The sequence below is a fragment of the Dendrobates tinctorius genome, unplaced genomic scaffold (assembly GCF_039654945.1).
Source record: "Dendrobates tinctorius isolate UK_male_01 unplaced genomic scaffold, ASM3965494v1 ptg000022l, whole genome shotgun sequence".
In the NCBI taxonomy this organism is placed as follows: Eukaryota; Metazoa; Chordata; class Amphibia; order Anura; family Dendrobatidae; genus Dendrobates; species Dendrobates tinctorius.
Window position 1 is genome coordinate 92,718,763 of NW_027361690.1, and position 24,048 is coordinate 92,742,810.

Below are 24,048 nucleotides of genomic sequence, written 5' to 3' on the forward strand. Positions count from 1 at the left end.
ACTTGGGCCAGCCTGAATACATTTTGCAAGCACTACAAACTTGACGTGCTATCAGGCCAACATACCGCATTTGGGAGAAAAGTTCTCCAGGCGGTGATCCCACCCTGAGGAGGTGCTTTGGTACTCTCCATGGTGCTGTCAGGTGGACGTCCTGGAAAATAGGTATTAGACCTACCGGTAATGATGTTTCCAGGAGTCCATCCTGACAGCACGGGTAGTTCCCTGCCTGATAACTTAACATAACCTATGTCATATGATGTAATATGATGATACCATTAAAAGAGTTATAGCATTATCCACGCTGTGGTACTTGTTAAGTCACTGAAGGAAAGGGGTGGGACGGGGCCTTTTAACCTCTCGTGTGCTTTCCTGTCCCTGTAAGGAGGAGGAGGACGTCCTCCATGGTGCTGTCAGGATGGACTCCTGGAAACATCATTACCGGTAGGTCTAATACCTATTTTTCATGTGATCCCAGCCTTAAAAATAGACAGGCCAGATTAGATTTCACCAAAAAACATCTAAAGAAGTCAGCCCAGGTCTGGAAAAGCATTCTTTGGACAAATTAAACTTAGATCAATTTGTACCAGAATGATGAGGAAAAGAAAATATGGTGTATGGCAAAGGCTTGAAATGACTCATGATCCAAAGCACAACACATCCTCTAACACATGGTGGAGGCAGTGTGATGGCGTAGGAATGCATGGCTTCCAATAACACTGGGTCACTAGTGTTTATTGATGATGTGACTGGATATAGAAGCAGCCAGATGAATTCTGAAGTGTTTGGGGCAATACTTTCTGCTCAGATTTAACTAAATGCAGCAAGGTTGATTGGACGACACTTCACAGTACAGATGAGACAATGACCCAAAACCAGGGGCATATGGTCCATAGTGGCAGACCACTCTGCAGCTATGGGACCCATGAGATAAGGGGGACTGTTTTGGGGACCCACTGCTCAAGAACATCAGATCCTTCCACCCCCCCCACCAAAATTTCAAGTCTTTGTAGCCTTAGCATGCAGAAACAGTTGAATGCAATTATGCTCAATCAGGTCCACCAAAGACCAGAGGATTATCCATCGGGCAAAGAGTCGGGGAAAAGAGTCATCTGCTCTCCTTGGATGAGGCTCTGTCCACCAGCTCCGGCCTACATCAGCCCTGAGAGGTTGCTTAAAACATGGCCACTGCCCTCTCTGCATCCACTGATCTCTACATGAGTGCTCAGCTCTTTTCCTACTTCTGCTGTGCCATTACAGCAAGAAAGCTCAGCAGTCGGGCCCCAGGAAGAGGGGATGCTGCACCACAGAGACGATGGAAGGACACTCCTCAGAGACAAGAACCTGCGGAATGCATCATGTGCAATCATCTTCAGGAAGGGTAAGTCCATGTGTAATGTGTGGGCATGTGTGTGTCAGCAGGCATATAGACTGTGCTATACTTTATCTTTTGTTTTCCTGTTCTGCCAGCCAGAAATGCCGTGTTTATTTTGTTGAGCCTGCAGTGGTTTATGCCATATTTTAAATAAACCAGCAGAAGGAACGTGCCTGCGTCTACCTCTGTGAGCAGCCAAGCGATCCGATCTACCACGGTTGGTGCTAGAAGTGCGGGCAAGTTACCTTGGAAGCACGTGTGATGGCTGTGGATGACCTGCAGGTCTTGGGTGAAGTTGACAGTGTACCAGGATGCAAAGTCACACAGCATAGAGGGTATAAGGGCAAAATGAGCAATTGTAAGTACACAGTGCGAAATAATATGGTGCTTGCAATATATTGAGAGAATAAAAGTTGTAATGAGAGGAGTGCTTCTTTAAAAACAATCCTACTTATCCGTATACAGAAAAAAAGGAGAGAAGCCAGCGCTGCTTGTGGTCAGAACGCATAACATAAAGTGCATATGCACATAATATCTAACTGTATTCAAAATGAGATATTGTTCTGACCACAAGCAGCGCTGGCTTCTCTCCTTTTTTTCTGTATGTTGGTATGTGGCTGAGCACCACTGTTGCCGTGCGCGCTGGGTTATGTTCGACATTTTTTCTGTGTTCACTGTGATGGATCTAGGCTGCTGTACACACACACAGCAGCCCTGCCCTGCCCCAAGCTTTATTTAAGGCTGTGTCTGAGCCTGCATCGCCCATCATCTATGTTTGCTGGTCGGGCAATGTGTGGAGGTTAAACCTGAGATGTCTATGTTCAGACCTGGTTGGCCTTTATCTGCACTTGCTTTATCTGGCTCCATGGGAGCAATTCAAAAATTCTTCAGGTACGGATTGCATTTAATGTGGTCTTGTTTTTAATGTATTTAGGAGGCCGAAATGGCACAGTGAATATTAAAAATGTAGAGTAGGACCGCCCCACATGAGATTGCCTTGGCGCGGCGGGGTGGCTCAAATGAATTGATCAATTTTTTGCCAAATATCTCATTTTGAATACAGTTAGATATTATGTGCATATGCACTTTATGCTCTGCTTTCTGACCACAAGCAGCGCTGGCTTCTCTCCTTTTTTTTTCTACTTATCTGTATCCCTTTATCTGTTTAGTTTCCATTAGGGCATCTGCCGAATGATGGACACTTTAATTGAAGCCAAACAGCCCGCTTCCTGTTGAGCCTCACCCCTAAAGTACATCACTTTTTCTTTACTTTTACAGGTATCTTTCAGTGAAATGGGGGGGGGGGCAATTTTAGGGGTCATCTCACCATGGTTTCTGACCCATTCTTTTACTTAGGTGCTGAGTTGAGTGTTCCTCGCGGTGGGGATGCGTGTTTATCTGTGGGTACATCCATGTCTTCTTGTGTGTTCATATGTGGCATTTCAGCTCCAGTACAAGTTTGAGAAAGAGCCCGTGTGGTGGGGCTGAAGGGCCACATGTGAGCTTATAGGTGAATAAATACCTATGTCTATGGTGCGGCTGTTTTTGCTGTATTTTCTCTGGAGAATCTGTTGCTGTTCTGTACCCACCTGTGATACAGTGCTGACTAAATTGATCCTGAGAGAGGAGGATACATGCTGCTCTATCCACAGGCCCCATGTGTTAAGCACTGGCTGGATCTCAGCCAGGAATGTTTGACACTGAAACGCGACAGTGTTTCAGGTAATATTATAAAGTAAAGGGAATCTGCAATCCCTAAATGATGTGCCGTCAGGAAAAAAGCCTTGAATATTGCAGAGGAAGAACATTTGGCACAAAACGTAATCTTGAAGTAAATACCATAATGTTTTTTATTGCAGGCACACTTGGCATAAATAACAGAACCAATGTTTCGGCCTACATTGGCCTTTATCCAGGTTATCTAAATAAAACATATATATATATATATATATATATATATATATATATGTTCATTTTATTTTCACAGTTGTAGATCACATGAACTCAAGATACCCTTACTTCTATTTTTCCTGATATGAGCGTTCTCCCAATATACTGTCCAACATTACCATTGTTCTAATCTTGTCAGTTTGTCAGTTGACATTTATTTTGTTCAATTGATATTAATTAAGTATTTATAAAAAGTTTAGTGTCTGCTCACCTCCTCCTGGAGCGCACGGATCCTGTTGTGCGGCAAGTCCCTATCAGGTAGCTGGATCTGGTGGGTGGGATTGAACTGTCAACTAGTCTAAAATGTTCAGTCTGCCATTAGATCTTTGTCAATGATTAAGACGTACGGTTTTGCATTGAAACGCGTTTGATTTTAATGTTCTGGACTATGACGTAATTGCTTTTATACTACTGGAAGTGATGGAATAAAAGAAAATGGATTTTATGGACTTACAGCGCTGGACTTATTTTTTCTAAGTACATTTTATTTAGCAATAATGAATTTCAGAACTCATGTATTCAGTGTTTTCATATGTTTTGGCCCTTACATTAGTGCAGTCATTGCAGCTGTTCTCACTATATGGAGGTGCTGGCCAGGTTTTTGTTTTCTTGTAGGTCACCATTCTACCAGACACAGGACCACTGCAGCATGTGATAGGCTGCAGTGGTCAAGTAACTTTAACTGCATGCACCACAAGTTGCATCAATCGTGTGTCTGGTAGCACAATTACTTAACTAATGTTGGTGTAGACCACATGGTGGCCGGCATAGAGTCCGGGAGGTTGACAGCAGGGGAGTATGATTTATTTTGTTATTGTTACAGAACCTGCCCTCCAGGTAATCAGCAAATGAGTAAACAAGCAAAATCAGCTCACCCTTGGTAGAAACTCCGTGGAAGTTTCAGGTTTAGAAGCACGGAATCGCATCTCTGCCAGACGTCAGAATCAGACTTGCAAAAAAGTAAAGATCCATATTCAGTCCATAAAATCCCCAAAACTTTTTGACCTTTAACCCCTTCACGACCTTTGACGCCACGTAGGCGTCATGAAAAGTCGTGCCAGAACGACCCATGACGCCTATGTGGCGTCATGACTTTAAAGCCCCCCTGCGGGTCGGGTGACCTAGGTCACTGAAAGGTCACCCAACCCGCAGATACAGGGGGCTTTGTTCTTCGCCACAGGGGGCGTGGCTTCGCCCCCACGTGGCTACGATCGCTCTGATTGGCTGTTAAAAGTGAAACAGCCAATCAGAGCGATAGTAATATTTCATCAATGAAAATTGATGAAATATTACAATCCAGCCATGGCCGATGCTGCTGTAGCATCGGACATGGCTGGAGACACCGATTCCACCCCCCCCCCACTGGCGATCGCCCCCCCCGCAACTGAATGACAGCGGCGATCTGCCGCCGCTGTCATGATCTGCCCCCCTCCCATTCCCTTCGCTCCCCGCCAGCTTCCGATCCCCCCCTCACCCCATCTCACCTCCCCCGGCACCTTCTAAGTCCCCCCGTCGCTCCCGGTGTCCGGCGGGTCCGGTTCATGGGCGCCGCCATCTTAGAAAATGGCGGGCGCATGCGCAGTGCGCTCGCCCGAATCTGCCGGCTGCAGATTCAATTCTTTCATTTTGATCACTCTCACAGTGATCAAAATGAAAGAAAAAGTAAATAAACCCCCCGATTATCACCCCCATAGGTAGGCACCACTAATAAAATAAAGAAAATATTTTTATTTTTCCATTAGGGTTAGGGTTAGGGTTGAAAAGAGGGTTAGGGTTAGGGTTGAAAAGAGGGTTAGGGTTAGGGTTGAAAAGAGGGTTAGGGTTAGGGTTGGAAAGAGGGTTAGGGTTAGGGTAAGAGGGTTAGGGTTGGAAAGAGGGTTAGGGTTGGAAAGAGGGTTAGGGTTAGGGTTGGAAAGAGGGTTAGGGTTAGGGTTGGAAAGAGGGTTAGGGTTGGAAAGAGGGTAAGGGTTGGAAAGAGGGTTAGGGTTGGAAAGAGGGTTAGGGTTGGAAAGAGGGTTAGGGTTGGAAAGAGGGTTAGGGTTAGGATTGGAAAGAGGGTTAGGGTTGGAAAGAGGGTTAGGGTTGGAAAGAGGGTTAGGGTTGGAATTAGGGTTAGCGTTGGAATTAGGGTTAGGCTTGTGGTTAGGGATGTGTTAGGGTTAGGGCTGTGGTTAGGGGTGTGTTGGGGTTAGGGTTGGAGATAGAATTGAGGGGTTTCCACTGTTTAGGCACATCAGGGGGTCGCCAAACGCGACATGGTGCAACCATTGATTCCAGCCAATTTTGCGTTCAAAAAGTCAAACGGTGCTCCCTCCCTTCCAAGCCCTGACGTGTGCCCAAACAGTGGTTTACCCCAACATATGAGGTATCAGCGTACTCAGGAAAAATTGCACAACAACTTTTGGGGACTAATTTCTCGTGTTACCCTTGGGAAAATAAAAAATTGGGGGCTAAAAAATTATTTTTGTGGAAAAAAATGATTTTTTCATTTTCACGTCTCTGCATTATAAACTTCTGTGAAGCACTTGGGGGTTCAAAGTGCTCACAACACATCTTACATACGTTCCTTGGAAGGTCTAGTTTCCAAAATGGGGTCACTTGTGGGGGGTTTCCACTGTTGAGGCACATCAGGGGCTCTGCAAACATAATGACGACCGCAGACTATTCCATCAAAGTCTGCATTTCAAAACGTCACTACTTCCATTCCGAGCCTTGACGTGTGCCCAAACAATGGTTCCCCCCCACATATGGGGTACCAGCGTACTCAGGACAAACTGGACAACAACTTTTGGGGTCCAATTTCTCCTGTTACCCTTGTGAAAATAAAAAATTGCGGGCTAAAAAATCATTTTTTGAGTAAAAAAAAGATTTTTTATTTTCACGGTTCTGCATTATAAACTTCTGTGAAGCACTTGGGGGTTCAAAGTGCTGCTCACCACACATCTAGATAAGTTCCTTGGTGGTCTAGTTTCCAAAATGGGGTCACTTGTGGGGGGTTTCCACTGTTTAGGCACATCAGAGGCTCTGCAAACGTAACATGATGCCCGCAGACCATTCGATCAAGTCGGTATTTCAAAACGTCACTACTTCCCTTCCGAGCCCCGACGTGTGCCCAAACAATGGTCCCTCCCCACATATGGGGTATCGGCATACTCAGGGCAAACTGGACAACAACTTTTGGGGTCCAATTTCTCCTGTTACCCTTGTGAAAATAAAAAATTGCGAGCTAAAAATTCATTTTTTGAGGAAAAAAAAAGATTTTTTATTTTCATGGCTCTGCGTTACAATCTTCTGTGAAGCTCTTCGGGGTTCAAGGTGCTCACCACACATCTAGATAAGTTCCTTGGGGGGTCTAGTTTCCAAAATAGGGTAACTTGTGGGGGGTTTCCACAGTTTAGGTACATCAAGGGCTCTGCAAATGTAACATGATGCCCGCAGACCATTCCATCAAAGTCTGCATACCAAAACGTCACTACTTCCCTTCCGAGCCCTGACGTGTGCCCATACAGTGGTCATCCCCCACATATGGGGTATCAGCGTACTCAGGACAAACTGGACAACAACTTTTGGGGTCCAATTTCTCCTGTTACCCTTGTGAAAAAAAAATTGCGTGCTAAAATTCATTTTTTTTGAGGGAAAAAAAATGATTTTTTATTTTCACGGCTCTGCATTATAAACTTCTGTGAAGCACTTGGGGGTTCAAGGTGCTCACCACACATCTAGATAAGTTCCTTGGGGGGGTCTAGTTTCCAAAATGGGGTCACTTGTGGGGGGTTTCTACTGTTTAGGCACACAGGGGCTCAGCAAATGTAACATGACGCCCGCAGACCATTCCATCAAAGTCAGCATTTCAAAATGTCACTACTTCCCTGCTGAGCCCCAACGTGTGCCCAAACAGTGGTTCCCCCCACATATGGGGTACCAGCGTACTCAGGACAAACTGGACAACAACTTTTGGGGTCCAATTTATCCTAGTACCCTTGTGAAAATAAAAAATTGCCAACTAAAAAAAATTTTTTTAGGGAAAAAAAAAGATTTTTTATTTTCACTGCTCTGCATTATAAACTTCTGTGAATCACCTGGGGGTTCAAAGTGCTCACTATGCATCTAGATAAGTTCCTTAGGGGGTCTAGTTTCCAAAATGGGGTCATTTGTGGGGGAGCTCCAAAGTTTAGGCACACAGGGGCTCTCCAAACACGACATGGTGTCCGCTAACGATAGGAGCTAATTTTCATTTCAAAAAGTCAAATGGCGCTCATTCCCTTCTGCGCCCTGCCGTGCACCCAAACAGTGCCCCCCCCCACATATGGGGTACCAGCGTACTCAGGACAATCTGGACAACAACTTTTTTTGGTTCAATTTCTCCTGTTACCCTTGTGAAAATAAAAAATAGCGTGCTAAAAAATCATTTTTGAGGAAAAAAAATGATTTTTTATTTTCACTGCTCTATGTTATAAACTTTTGTGAAGCACTTGGGGGTTCAAAGTGCTCACTACACATCTAGATAAGTTCCTTAAGGGGTCTAGGTTCCAAAATTGTGTCACTTGTGGGGGAGCTCCAATGTTTAGGTACACAGGGGCTCTCCAAACGCGACATGGTGTCCGATAACGATTGGAGCTAATTTTCCATTCAAAAAGTCAAATGGCGCTCCTTCCCTTCCGGGCCCTGCCGTGCACCCAAACAGTGGTTTATGACCACATATGAGGTATCGGTGTACTCAGGAGAAATTGCCCAACAAATTTTAGGATCCATTTTATCCTGTTGCCCATGTGAAAATGAAAAAACTGAGGCTAAAAGATAATTTTTGTGAAAAAAAGTACTTTTTTTTTTTTTTACGGATCAATTTGAGAAGCACCTGGGGGTTCAAAGTGATCACTATGCATCTAGATAAGTTCCTTGGGGGGTCTAGTTTCCAAAATGGGGTCACTTGTGGGGGAGCTCCAGTGTTTAGGCACACAGCGACTCTCCAAACGCGACATGGCAAGCGCTAAATATTCCAGCATATTTTCCATTCAAAAAGTCAAATGGAGCTCCTTCCCTTCTGAGCCCTGCCGTGCGCCCAAACAGTGGTTTTTGACCACATATGAGGTATCGGTGTACTCAGGGGAAATTGCCCAACAAATTTTAGGATCCATTTTATCCTGTTGCCCATGTGAAAAATGAAAAAATTGATGCTGAAAGAAAATTTTTGTTGGAAAAATTAAAATGTCCTTTTTTTCCTTCCATGTTGCTTTAGTTCCTGTGAAACACCTAAAGGGTTAATAATCTTCTTGAATGTAGTTTTGAGTAGCTTGAGGGGTGCAGTTTTTAGAATGGTGTCACTTTTGGGTATTTTCTACCATATAGACCCCTCAAAGTAACTTCAAATGTGAGGTGGTCCCTAAAAAAAATGGTTTTGTAAATTTTGTTGTAAAAATGAGAAATCGCTGGTCAACTTTTAACCCTTATAACTTCCTAACAAAAAAATATTTTGCTTCCAAAATTGTGCTGATGTAAAGTAGACATGTGGGAAATGTTATTTAGTAACTATTTTGTGTCACATAACTCTCTAGTTTAACAGAATAAAAATTCAAAATTTGAAAATTGCGAAATTTTCACAATTTTCGCCAAATTTCTGATTTTTTCACAAATAAACGCAAAAATTATCGATCTAAATTTACCACTAACATGAAGCCCAATATGTCACGAAAAAACAATCTCAGAATCGCTAGGATGCGTTGAAGCGTTCCAGAGTTATTACCTCATAAAAGGACACTGGTCAGAATTGCAAAAAATGGCCAGGTCATTAAGGTCAAAATAGGCTGGGTCATGAAGGGGTTAAAAACTTATAAAGCAATACTGAAAACATGTAGGCATAGCACCTTTATGCCTGGACAAACCATTTATTAAACTTCAAGATACTCCTCTTCCTAACTCCTGGCAGCTTTAGTGACACATTCATTGATGCTTCTTTTTACAATGGCTGCAGACGTCACAGCTCAAATGCCCCATATGACATCTCCAGCCAATCACTGGCTTCATGGTCTTGAGCCGTATTCCACTGATACGCTGCAAAAGACACTTTGGCTGCAGATGGCACAACCTGGGTACCCTATGTAAATAGAAGCATCGGAGACATGGCACTGGAAATCTGCAATCTAGAAGGGTGAGCAGATATTGCTGCCTGTGTGCATCGTTTTCATTATTTTGGACAACCTCATTATAGTTTTTTTCTATATAATGTACTTTTAGGGCTATACAGTAAGACAGAATTTTTAGCAAAATGAAAAATCTTGTTTGAGTGCCCACCTTATAGTTCCTGTTCATTGAGGTACAGCATTTCCACCCCCCACCGTTAATTTACTTAATTATTAGACAGAGAGCTCATGAAGCGTTCTGCCTGATCATTTGGAGTACTCCTGAGATGTTCACATTTAACCGCAAATGTCTCTTCCACTTCCTGACCCACAACGATCTGTATTATCAGAAGTGGAAGCTTAGAGCAATGTGTACGTTGCTTTACACTTCTGGGATATTATCGTGTAGGTCTAAGATATGAATACAATGGTGGAACTTTCGGATCTTTTCTCCACCATTCAGCGTGTTTGTCTAAAGGCCCCATTACACATAACGATGTCCCAGCGATCCCACCAACGATCCGACATGGATGGGATTGCTGGGACATCGTTAGGCTGATTGCTGGTGAGCTGTCAAATAGACAGCCCCTCCAGCGATCAGGACCAGCGAGCAAGCTGGTTTCTAATGTAAACATTGGCCATATACTGTATGAGGTGTTATGGGGGTTTCATTGTGTGGAGGGGTCATGCTATGTGGGGATATGTACTGTGGGGTCAGCATACTGTTTGAGACATTGGGTTCATCATACTGTGTGTGCGAGGGAATTCACTGTGGGGCTAACAGAGTGTGTTAAATGCATTTTTTTCCCTTCACCCATGACGGCACACCTAAGAGAGGGATCCGCCCAGCCAGGACAGGAAACCTATTGAAATGAAAGGGTGGTACCTCTCCCTCACTTCAGTTGGGTTTCCTGTCCTGACGGGGACCCTCGTGCTGAAACCCGAGGTGGTTGAAGACTTTATCCATCTACTCATCCATGCCTGTCTTGGCACTGGAAGAGCAGGCAGAATGCCTTTATGCTGGCCTTCAGTTGGCGGAAGTGCCGTCTGCGGATCCTGTGGGGCCTCGACGTACGTATGGGCGTGGAGCGGCGCAGTCATGGGCCAAGCGACTCTTCAGTGGCCGCCGCGCCACTCTCTGTCTTCTGACCGCCGCTCCTTTAATGAGCCCGGTTTCTGGGAGCACATGCTGCTGACATCGCGAGTGAAGCACGGTGGGAATGGGCGTGCCCGCGTGATGTGAGAAGGTGTGCGCCGGGGCCTAGATGGCGGTGACCATGGCAGAAAAGCCAGCCAGGGCGTGTGGATACTGGGTGCATGAGCATTCACCAGTGTCACTAGCTTGGGCGCACTAAGAGGAGCAGCCGCTCGAGTTGTAGGAGTGGCAGCCGTTCTGACTAGAGATCACAGGACTCCTCGATATCCAGGAGGGACGTTGTTCTTACCCCTGATCAGCCTTCAAATCCCGTACCCTTGATTTGACAGCGGGTGGTGAGTGATCAACGAGAATGTCACTTTTGTTGTTAATAGGGGTCATCTGCTTAATCACTAGGGGCCTAGGAAGGCTAGCGTCGAGACAAAGAATAGAGTGTGTGCCCTTTGTAAAACCCTGCTGGCAGTTCAGTGGCAGAAGGATCTCTGTGCTGACTGCATACAGAAAACAATACCAGAAGAGACCCTCAACTTCGCCACGAGCCTTAGGGCCATGATCAGGGCAGAGGGGAAAGGTTCCCTAAAGTCGGCATTGAAAAAGGAAAGCAAAAGAGCTCGGGGGCTTGACACGGATTCAGAGGCCTCTCAATCCGGTGGGGAATATTATGTGGAATCCCGTTCCCCTCCTCCCCATCCTCCTACTCCTCCTCGGACAGGGATATAGGCGGCCGACCTTGCTCTCTGGCCGAGGACACGGATAGACTGGTTAGGACAGTCAGGTCATCAACGGGCCTAAAGGAGGAAAAGGCACCTATACTATTAAAGGAGATTATGTTTGGGGGCCTGGAGGAAAACAAGAAGTTCACTTTGCCAGTTAACACTAGTTTAAAGGCACTCATAGATAAGGAGTGGAAGAAGCTGGAGAGGTCTGGTAGCCTGCCTTCATCTCAGAAGGACTTGGAGGGTTGGGATAAAATCCCTAAGATCGAAGGAGCAGTAGCACGCTTAGAGACCCATTAGATAAGAAAGCAGATGGGTTCTTCAGGCAGACCTGGGAGGCAGTTACAGGGGGTCTGAAATCGGCAATAGCTGGGACGTGTACTGCCCGTTCCATCATGGTCTGGCTGCAACAGATGGAGGAACAAATGAGGAGTAAGGTTCCAAGAGAGGAAATCTTGGCCATTATGACTCTGTTGCAAGGAGCAGCGGCCTTTCTAACAGACTCCTCAGCCGACTCTGTGAGGTTAGCAGCTAGGGCGGCAAGCCTATCCAACTCGGGTAGACCGGCCTTGTGGCTAAAAGGGTGTTCGGGAGACCTGCCTTCGAAAAATAGACTCTGCTCCATACGTGTGACGGTCGGTTTCTCTTCAATCAGAAACTGGAGGACATCTTAGAATCATAGAATCATAGAATCATAGAATCGTAGAGTTGGAAGGGACCTCCTGGGCCATCTGGTCCAACCCCCTGCTCAAAGCAGGATTCGCTAAATCATCCCAGTTAGATGTCTGTCCAGCCTCTGTTTGAAGACTTCCATTGAAGGAGAACTCACCACTTCTCGTGGCAGCCTGTTCCACTCATTGATCACTCTAACTGTCAAAAAGTTTTTTCTAATATCTAATCTGTGTCTCCTCCCATTCAGCTTCATCCCATTGCTTCTAGTCTTTCCTTGTGCAAATGAGAATAAAGTTGATCCTTCTACAATGTGACAGCCCTTTAGATATTTGTAGACAGCTATTAAGTCTCCTCTCAGTCTTCTCTTTTGCAAACTAAACATTCCCAAATCCTGCAACCTTTCCTCATAAGACAGGGTTTGCAGACCGGTCACCATTCTGGTCGCTCTTTTCTGAACTTGCTCCAGTTTGTTGATGTCTTTTTTAAAATGTGGTGCCCAAAATTGGACACAATATTCCAGATGAGGTCTGACCAAAGAGGAGTAGAGGGAAATAATTACTTCACGTGATCTAGACTGTATGCTTCTGTTAATACATCCTAGAATTGCATTTGCCTTTTTTGCTGCTGCATCACACTGTTGACTCATATTCAGTCTGTGATCTATTAGTATACCCAAGTCTTTTTCACATGTGCTGTCACTTAGCCCTATTCCTCCCATTCTATATATGCTTTTTTCATTTTTATTGCCCAGATGTAGTACTTTGCATTTCTCCCTGTTAAAAACCATTCTGTTAGTTGCTGCCCACTTCTCCAGTTTATTTAAATCTTTTTGAATCCTCTCTCTCTCTTCTCTAGTATTAGCTATCCCTCCTAGCTTTGTGTCATCAGCAAATTTAATCAGTTTACCCTCAATTCCTTCATCTAAATCGTTGATAAAGATGTTGAACAATACAGGGCCCAGGACAGAGCCCTGTGGTACCCCACTTGAGACATTCTTCCAACTGGATGTGCAGCCATTTACGACCACTCTTTGGGTCCGATCACTAAGCCAGTTATGAATCCACCTAACAGTTGCCTTGTCCATTCCATACTTAGTCATTTTTTCAATAAGGATTGTATGAGAGACTTTGTCAAATGCTTTGCTGAAGTCAAGATATACTATATCTACAGCATTTCCTTGATCCACCCAATCAGTAATACCATCATAGAAGGAAATTAAATTAGTCTGACATGACTTATTAGTTACAAACCCATGCTGACTCTGTTTAATCACTTCATTCTTATCCAGGTATTGACATACATGTTGTTTAATAATTTGTTCAAAGATCTTTCCTGGTATAGAAGTCAGACTCACCGGCCTATAGTTGCCTGGGTCCACCTTCTTCCCCTTTTTGAAGATAGGAACAACATTTGCTCTTCTCCAGTCTTCTGGCACTTCTCCTGTTCTCCAAGAATTTTCAAAGATTATGGAGAGGGGTTCAAAAATTTCTTCTGCTATCTCCTTCAGTACTCTGGGGTGTAATTCATCTGGACCTGGAGACTTGAATACATTTAGGTTAGCTAAGTGTTTCCTCACTATCTTTCTGTTTATAGATATCCTGGATTCTTCTATTCCCTTAATAGGACAGTGAATAACAGTTGATGTTACATTTCCTTTCTGAGAGAAAACAGATGCAAAATAGGAATTTAAAAGTTCAGCCTTCTCAACATCCTGTCTTACCATTTCATCATTTTCATCCTGTAAAAATCCTATAGCATCTTTGACTTTTCTTTTACTTTTGACATATCCCCAAAATCCTTTATTATTGCTTTTGACATCTCTTGCAAGCCTCAATTCATTTTCAGCTTTAGTAATCTGATTTGTGCCGTGCAGGTTCTGCAGACAGCATTATATTCTTCTTTAGATATGCCTCCTTCTTTCCATTTTATAAACATTTTTTGCTTCCTTTTTAGCATGTGCTTAAGTTCTGTGTTCATCCATCCTGGTTTCCTTAAATGCTTCCTATTCTTCCCTCTTTTCGGAATTGTTAACAACTGTGCTTTGAGAATTTCATTTTTCAAGATTTCCCATCCTTCCTGGACATTTTTGTCTTTAAGGATATCCAGCCATTGGATCCCTCCAATTCTCTTTCTGAATCCCTTAAAATCTGCCTTTCTGAAATCTAACCTTGACGTCTGAGTCTTCACAGGTCTTCCGCCTCTAGTTATCCAAAATTCTAAAATAGCATGGTCGCTACCTCCTAGGGTCCCAGCCACTTTTACCTCCTCAACCATTTCCTCCCTGTTTATAAGGATTAGATCCAAGGTAGCAGTTCCCCTTGTTTTCTCCTTTACCTTTTGGAAGATAAAGTTGTCAGCAAGAGAGGATAAGAATTTCCTTGACCTGTTAGTTTTGCCTGAGAGAGATTCCCAACAAATGTCTGGATAGTTGAAATCTCCCATGACAACTATGTCATATTTTTTGGAGAACTTGGCCATTTGATGCATAAAGAGTTCATCCATATCTTCAGCTTGCACAGGCGGCCTGTAGTAAATGCCTACAATGGTGTCCTTTCCATTGTTCTGTCCTTGTATTCTTACCCAAACAGTTTCCACAGAACTCCCAGTCTCTGAAGCTTCAATCTCTGTGCAGATATACGCATTTCTAACATACAATGCGTATATCTTAGAGAAGGCAGGGGATAAGATGGGATTTCCCCTTTTTCCGGGGATGCTAGGAAACTTTTTCGGAGAAGAAAATTTAATAGGGGTCGTCCCCCAGGAGAAAGAAAAAGCTGCGACTTGAAAGATAGGAAGGGGTCTGGATACTTGTCCAGAGGACCCTCTACTTCGTCAAAAAAGCCCCCCCCATGACATCAGGTCAGAGATAGGGGCGAGGCTCTCTCTCTTTCTCCCTGCCTGGGTGAAAAAAAGCCCCCCCATGACATCAGGTCAGAGGTAGGGGCAAGGCTCTCTCTCTTTCTCCCTGCCTGGGTGAACATCTCCCCCAGTCGCTGGATCTTGTGTCATCAAGGATGGTCTGAAGATAGACTTCTTCCATCCATAATGCCAGACATTTATCTTAACACCCCGCAGGGAATCGCCAAGAGAACAGCCAGCCCTGGAGGCGGAGATATTGGGACTGGTACAAAAGTGAGTGCTATGCAAAGTCCCGATGGATGAGATAGGAAGGGGATTTTATTCCCCCCTCTTTTTGATACAGAAGCTGGACGGTTCTCTGAGGACTATTGTCAACCTGAGGAAGCTCAACCGATGGGTTGTGAATTATTCTTTCAAAATAGAGTCAGTGAACACGGTTATAAAGTGGTTGTTCCAGGATTACTTCATGGCGGTCATAGACTTGAAAGATGCCAATTACCACATCCCCATCCATCAGGACCATCAAAAGTTCCTGAGAGTCGCTCTGTATGTCTAGGGACAGGTCAGGCACTATCAGTATGCAGCCCTCCCAGTCAGTGTGTCAGTGGCCCCAAGGGGGTTTACAAAGGTAATGTCGGAGGTGATCGCCTACCTTCGTTCTCAGGACATTATTATCATCCCGTATCTGGACAACATCCTTATAGTTGGGAGGTCAGAAAATTACTGTACAGAACAGGTGAGGGAAGTGACTGTGGCCCTAAAGGAGCTAGGCTGGGTGATAAATACACTCAAATCAAAGCTAAGACCGGAAAAAATACAATCCTTCCTGGGATTGGTACTGGACTCCAAGCACCAGGTCTGTCTCCTACCAGAGAACAAGATAGCCAAAATAATGGGACTGGCAGCTAATATTAACCAACAGGCCAGACCGCATATCAAATATAGGGGTTGGGGATCACATAGGTTATAGTGATCACAAAATAATAAGTTGTCATGTATCCTTTAATAAGATGTATAGTAGAGGGGTTACAAGGACACTAAACTTCAGGAAGGCAAATTTCCAACGGATGAGAGATGATCTTGGTGCAATTAACTGGGACGATATCCTGAGACATAAAAATACACAAAGAAAATGTGAGACGTTTATTAGCATCCTGAAATAGGACCTGTGCCACAATATATACCGTATGGGAGTAAACATGCTAGAAATAGGAGGAAACCACTATTGTTAAATAGAGCTGTAAGGGGAGCAATAAGTGACAAAAAAGAAAGCATTTAGTGAATTAAAGCAAGTAGGTAGTGATGAGGCATTAAATAAATACAGAAGATTAAATAAATCTGTAAAAAGCAAATCAAGGCAGCAAAGATTGAGACAGAAAGACTCATTGCCAGAGAAGGTAAAAATAATACCAAAATATTCTTTAACTACATAAATTGTAAGAAACTAAAAAATGATAGTGTTGGTCCCTTTAAAAATAGTCTGGTCTGGGTGAAATGGTAGATGAGGATGAGGGTAAAAGCCAATATGCTAAATGACCTTTTTTCAACAGTATTTACACACAAAAAATCCCATGACGGATAACATGATCAGTGATAAAAAAAAAATTCTCCATTAAATGTCACCTGCTTAATCCAGCAGGAAGTACGGCGTTGTCTAAAAATCACTAAAATTGACAAATCCCCGGGCCCAGATGGGATACACCCGCGAGTACTGCAGGAATTATGTACAGTCATTGATAGACCATTATTTTTAATCTTTAAAGATTCCATAATGACAGGGTCTGTACCACAGGACTGGCGTATAACAAATGTGGTGCCAATATTCAAAAAGGGGACAAAAATTGAACTTGGAAATTATAGGCTAGTGAGCTTAACCTCTACTGTGGGTAAAATCCTGGAGGGTTTTCTAAGAGATACTATACTGGAGTATCTGAAGAATAACCTCATGACCCAAAAGCTTTTTGATACGGTGCCACACAAAAGGTTGATACAGTGGGGCAAAAAAGTATTTAGTCAGTCAGCAATAGTGCAAGTTCCACCACTTAAAAAGATGAGAGGCGTCTGTAATTTACATCATAGGTAGACCTCAACTATGGGAGACAAACTGAGAAAAAAAAATCCAGAAAATCATTGTCTGTTTTTTTTTTCATTTTATTTGCATATTATGGTGGAAAATAAGTATTTGGTCAGAAACAAGCAATCAAGATTTCTGGCTCTCACAGACCTGTAACTTCTTCTTTAAGAGTCTCCTCTTTCCTCCACTCATTACCTGTAGTAATGGCACCTGTTTAAACTTGTTATCAGTATAAAAAGACACCTGTGCACACTCTCAAACAGTCTGACTCCAAACTCCACTATGGTGAAGACCAAAGAGCTGTCAAAGGACACCAGAAACAAAATTGTAGCCCTGCACCAGGCTGGGAAGACTGAATCTGCAATAGCCAACCAGCTTGGAGTGAAGAAATCAACTGTGGGAGCAATAATTAGAAAATGGAAGACATACAAGACCACTGATAATCTCCCTCGATCTGGTGCTCCACGCAAAATCCCACCCCGTGGGGTCAGAATGATCACAAGAACGGTGAGCAAAAATACCAGAACCACGCGGGGGGACCTAGTGAATGAACTGCAGAGAGCTGGGACCAATGTAACAAGGCCTACCATAAGTAACACACTACGCCACCATGGACTCAGATCCTGCAGTGCCAGACGTGTCCCACTGCTTAAGCCTGTACATGTCCGGGCCCGTCTGAAGTTTGCTAGAGAGCATTTGGATGATCCAGAGGAGTTTTGGGAGAATGTCCTATGGTCTGATGAAACCAAACTGGAACTGTTTGGTAGAAACACAACTTGTCGTGTTTGGAGGAAAAAGAATACTGAGTTGCATCCATCAAACACCATACCTACTGTAAAGCATGGTGGTGGAAACATCATGCTTTGGGGCTGTTTCTCTGCAAAGGGGCCAGGACGACTGATCCGGGTACATGAAAGAATGAATGGGGCCATGTATCGTGATATTTTGAGTGCAAACCTCCTTCCATCAGCAAGGGCATTGAATATGAAACGTGGCTGGGTCTTTCAACATGACAATGATCCAAAGCACACCGCCAGGGCAACGAAGGAGTGGCTTCGTAAGAAGCATTTCAAGGTCCTGGAGTGGCCTAGCCAGTCTCCAGATCTCAACCCTATAGAAAACCTTTGGAGGGAGTTGAAAGTCCGTGTTGCCAAGCGAAAAGCCAAAAACATCACTGCTCTAGAGGAGATCTGCATGGAGGAATGGGCCAACATACCAACAACAGTGTGTGGCAACCTTGTGAAGACTTACAGAAATCGTTTGACCTCTGTCATTGCCAACAAAGGATATATCACAAAGTATTGAGATGAAATTTTGTTTCTGACCAAATACTTATTTTCCACCATAATATGCAAATAAAATGAAAAAAAAACAGACAATGTGATTTTCTGGATTTTTTTTTCTCAGTTTGTCTCCCATAGTTGAGGTCTACCTATGATGTAAATTACAGACGCCTCTCATCTTTTTAAGTGGTGGAACTTGCACTATTGCTGACTGACTAAATACTTTTTTGCCCCACTGTACATAAAATGAGAACAATGGGGATAGGGGAAAATATGTGTAAGTGGGTTAAGAGCTGGCTCAGGGATAGGAGACAAAGGGTGGTTATTAATGGAGCACACTCGGACTGGGTCACGGTTAGCAGTGGGGTACCACAGGGGTCGGTATTGGGCCCGCTTCTTTTTAACATATTAATGACCTTGTAGGGGGCATACAGAGTAGAATTTCAATATTTGCAGATGACACTAAACTTTGCAGGGTAGTCAATACTGAGGAGGACAATTTTATATTACAGGAGGATTTATGTAAACTAGAAGCTTGGGCTGATAAATGGCAAATGAGCTTTAACCCCTTTACCCCCAAGGGTGGTTTGCACGTTCATGACCGGGCCAATTTTTACAATTCTGACCACTGTTCCTTTATGAGGTAATAACTCTGGAATGCTTCCAGTCATCCCGGTGATTCTGACATTGTTTTCTCATGACATATTGTACTTCATGTTAGTGGTAAAATTTCATTCATAAAACTTACGTTTATTTGTGAAAAAACGGAAATTTTGTGAAAATTTTAAATATTTCACAATTTTCCAACTTTTTATGCCCTTAAATCACATAAAAAGAGACATGGCACATAAAAAACTTAATAAGCAACATTTCCCACATGTTTACTTTACATCAGCACAATTTTGGAACCAAAAATTTTTTTTTAAGGAAGTTATAAGGGTTAAAAGTTGACCAGCGAGTTCCCATTTTTACAACACCATTTTTTTTAGGGACCACATCACATTTGAAGTCACTTTGAGGGGTCTATATGATAGAAAATACCCAAAAGTGACACCATTCTAAAAGCTTCACCCCTCAAGGTGGTTAAAACCACCTTCAAGAAGTTTATTAACCCTTCAGGTGCTTTACAGGAATTTTTTGAATGTTTACAAAAAAAATGAACATTTAACTTTTTATCACAAAAAAATTACTTCGTCCAATTTTTTTTATTTTACCAAGTGTAAGGTAGCGCTTGTCAATCAGGTAGGGGATACTCACTAGGCAGCCGATAAATCAGGTCCGGCACAGGTTTCTCATATACCACCAACATTCGGTTTATTATGCAGCATAAACCATCAATAGCAACAGCAAGTTCATATTAATACAGCATAACGTCCATGACAGAGCTCCACTCTGTTATCCTGTGGTCACACAGGCTTTGCTATGTCCGGTACACAGGCTCTCTAGCTTCACAGTTATATCCCCTGTCCGGGTTACCTCATGGCTGCTTCTCAGTTCAGACGTTCATTCCCTCCAGGGAACTATCAGACACACGTCTCCACGTGCACTCAGGAATGCAGACATGTCTCTCTGCAGTCGATCTGCAGAGACCTTCCATATGGACCAACCGGGTCCAAGCATTCACTCATGTGATCTACCATGGCCACCTTATATGGTCCGTAGCCACGCCCACCGGATCACATGGCTATGACCTCATCACAGGTCCTACAACCATTCACACACATATACTTTACTATTGCGTTCTAGACACCCGCCCCTAGGTGGGTTTGTAGGTGATTGATCCCACCCGTCTCACCAATCACCTGAAGGCTTCTCCCTAACACATTGGAACAAAACATCAGCTCTGCTGATCAGCACATAATCAAGCCTTCATCCCAAGGCCACTCACCTTGGGATACATAATGGTCATTTAGGACCCTGCTCCTGTTACCACTCTGGACATGGCTTTCTGCCCGTCCTGGGACACCCACACAGCGCCCCTTAGCGGACACAGTGGTCACTACATCACACAAGGGAAACAGGAGAAATTGGACTGCAACAGTTACTGTGCAATTTGTCCTGAGTACGCTGATACCTGATATATGGGGGAACCACTGTTTCGGCGCATGGCAGAGCTCTGAAGGGAAGGAGCGCCGTTTGACTTTTTCAACACAAAATTGGTTGGAATTGATATTGGACGCCATGTCACGTTTGGAGAGCTCCTGATGGCCTAAACAGTGGAAACCCCCCACAAATGGCACCATTTTGGAATCTAGACCCCCCAAGCAACTTATCTAGATGTGTGGTGAGAGCTTTGAACCCCCAAGGGCTTCACAGAAGTCTATAACGTACAGCCGTACAATAAAAAATCATATTTTTTCCACAAAAATGATATTTTTACCCCCAATTTTTATTTCTCCAAATGTAACAGGACCCCAAAAGTTATTTTGCAATTTGTCCTGAGTACGCTTATACCCCACATGTGGGGGTAAACCACTATTTGGGAGCATGGCAGAGCTCGGAAGGGAAGCAGCGCCATTTGACTTTTTTGGCTGGAATTGAAATCGGACGCCATGTTGCGTTTGGAAAGCCCCTGATGTGCCTAAACAGTGGAAACCCCCCACAATTGACACCATTTTGGAAACTAGACCCCCCCAAGGAACTTATCTAGATGTGTGGTGAGCACTTTGAACCCCCCAAGGGCTTCACAGGAGTTTATAACGCCTGGGTGTGAAATTAAAAAAATCATATTTTTTCCACAAACATGATCTTTTAGTCCCCAATTTTTTTATTTTCGCAAGGGTAACAGGAGAAATTGGACCCCAAAAGTTGTTGTCCAGTTTGTCCTGATTGCGCTGATACCTCATATGTGAGAGAAAACAACTGTATGGGCACACGTCAGGGCTCGGAAGGCAAGTACTGACGTTTTGGAATGCAGACTTTGATGGAATGGTCTGCGGGTGTCATGTCGCGTTTGGAGAGCCCCTGATGTGCTTAAACTGTTGAAACCCCCGACAAGTGACCCCATTTTGGAAACTAGCCCCCCCAAGGAACTTATCTAGATGTGTGGTGAGCACTTTGAACCCCCAAGTGCTTCACAGAAGTTTATAACGTAGAGTCATAAAAATAAAAAAATCATATTTTTTTCCACAAAAATCATATTTTTGCCCCCAATTTTTTATTTTCCCAAGGGTAACAGGAGAAATTGGACCCTAAAAGTTGTTGTCCTGAGTAGGCTGATACCCCATATGTGGGGGTAAACCACTGTTTGGGCGCATGGCAGAGCTTGGAAGGGAAGGAACACCGTTTGACTTTTTCAACGCAGAATTGGCTGGAATTGTGATCAGACGCCATGTTGCATTTGGAAAGCCCCTGATGTGCCCAAACAGTGGAAACCCCCCAATTCTAACTCCAACCCTAACCCCAACAAACCCCTAACCCTATTCTCAGCCCTAACCCTAAAGGGAAAATGGAAATAAATAAATTTTTTTTAAATGTTATTATTTTTCCCTAACTAAGGGGGTGATAAAGGGAGGGTTGATTTACTATTTTTAGCGGGTTTTTATGTTTGGCAGCTGTCATACGCTAAAAGACGCTTTTTTATTGTAAAAATAGTTTTTGCATCACCACATTTTGAGAGCTATAATTTTTCCATTTTTTCTTTTCAAATAATTTTATTGGTTTTCAGTCATTAAACAGGGTAAGGGAAGGAAGGTAGGAAGGGAGGAAAGGGAATGGGAAGTAAAGAACCTTGTACAGGTACGGAAGAAATTTAAAACTAGAGAACCCACAAATAGGCATTAAATAGCATATAGCAAATAACAACAAAAAAGGAAAAGAAAATCGACAATCCTTATTATGGGGTAACATTCTTGGAAGGAGATACGACATCCTGGTACTACAACGGCCATGTTTAGGCCTCAAAATATAATACCTCTTAATAGGTGTATTTGATATGGAATTTGTTGTTCCAAGTCCTCCATTTTTTTGTATATTTGTGGATGTGATTGTTGTTAATCGCAAATCTGAGTTCTAAATCACTATGTTGGCCTATTTTATCAAGTATGTCCAAAAACTTAGGAACTTCGACTTTCTTCCACCATTGTGCTAACATGGTCTTAATTTTTCCATTTTTTGACCCACTGAGTCGTGAGGTCTTATTTTTTGCGGGACGAGTTGACGTTTTTATTGGTACCATTTTCGGGCATGTGACTTTTTTTGTCGCTTTTTATTCCGATTTTTGGGACGCAGAATGAACAAAAACCAGCATTTCATGAATTTCTTTTGGGGGGGCGTTTATACCGTTACACGTGTGGTAAAATTGATAAAGCGGTTTTATTCTTTGGGTCAGTACGATTACAGCGATACCTCATTTATGTCTTTTTTATGTTTTGGCGCTTTTATGCAGTGAATACAATTTAATATAAAAAATAATTATTTTTGCATCGCTTTATTCTGCAAGCTATAATTTTTTTATTTTTTCGCTGATGATGGTGTATGGCAGCTCTTTTTTGCGGGACAAGATGACGTTTTCAGCGGTACCATGTTTATTTATATACGTCTTTTTGATCGCGTGTTATTGATCATAAAGCATTGTTTTTTGCTTTGTTTTTTATTATTTTTTAAGGGGTTCACTAAAGGGGTTAACTAGTTGGACAGTTTTATAGGGCGGGTCGTTACGGACACGGCGATACTAAATATGTGTACTTTTATTTATTTTTTGTTTGTTTGTTTGTTTTTCCAAAAAATGAATTTATTAGGGAATATTTTTTTTTTTTAAATTTATTTAGGGATTTTTTATAAATTATTTTTAACACGTTTTTTGTTGTTGTTTTTTTACTTTATTTTATTGTCCCAAGGGGGCTATCACTGTCTAGTGTCCGACAGGTGCTGCTGCAGGCTTTCTCAGAGCCCCCGGATCCAAGATGGCCGCGGGGGCCTTCGGGGGCCTGCAGAGAGGCGTCTTCTCAGTGCCTGCTGAGAGCAGGCTCTGAGAAAGCCTGCAGCAGCACCTGTCAGACACTAGACAGTGATGTCCCCCCCCCCAGGACAATAAAATAAAGTAAAAAAACAAAAAAAAAGCAAAAAAAACGTGTAAAAATAATTTATAAAAAATCCCTCCCTGCAGGCCTCCGCGGCCATCTTGGATCCAGGGACCTGCAGGGAAGGAGACCCTCGGAGCAGCGCAGCACATCGCGCTGCTCCGGGGGTCTCAGGGAAGCACGCAGGGAGCCCTCTCCCTGACCGATGCTTCCCTTATCCTCCGGTACACTGCGATCATGTTTGATCGGTGTGCCAGGGGTTAATGAGCCGGGTGTCAGCCCCCCCCGGGGGCGCCGCTGATCGCGCTGACTTACTATCCCGTCCCCGGTCATACGGTCCCGGGTACTGTGGACGGGATAGTACTTCAGATGTCAGAAAGGGGTTAAAGCATTCCTTCAACCTTAATTACTATGTTACTATGGCACTGTCAGCAATACAGCAGCCTATAATGACATTAAGGAAGGCGAAGTCCTTGCTAGGATCCCTAACATCCTGTATACCGGCAGTAAGATGGGTACAGTTTCACCTAAGGCAGCTACAGTGGGGAGGTCCTGTCCGCACAGAGGTCTTTAAAAGGGCATTTAGAGGGAAAAGTACATCTTTCCTTTAGCTGTAAGAGAGTGTCTGTGGACGCATAGCTGTGATGGGATTTCTTGAAATCCCATCCACTATGCTGTAACATCGGGTGGCTGCAGATTGGACACTGCACAAGTACGCGGCGTCCAACCCGCAGCGCTTACTGATGGTCTCCACATACCCTAAGATAAAGCTGGAAGTCTTGTCACTATATGATGACATCACGTCTTGAACTGAAAACACTGTACAGCT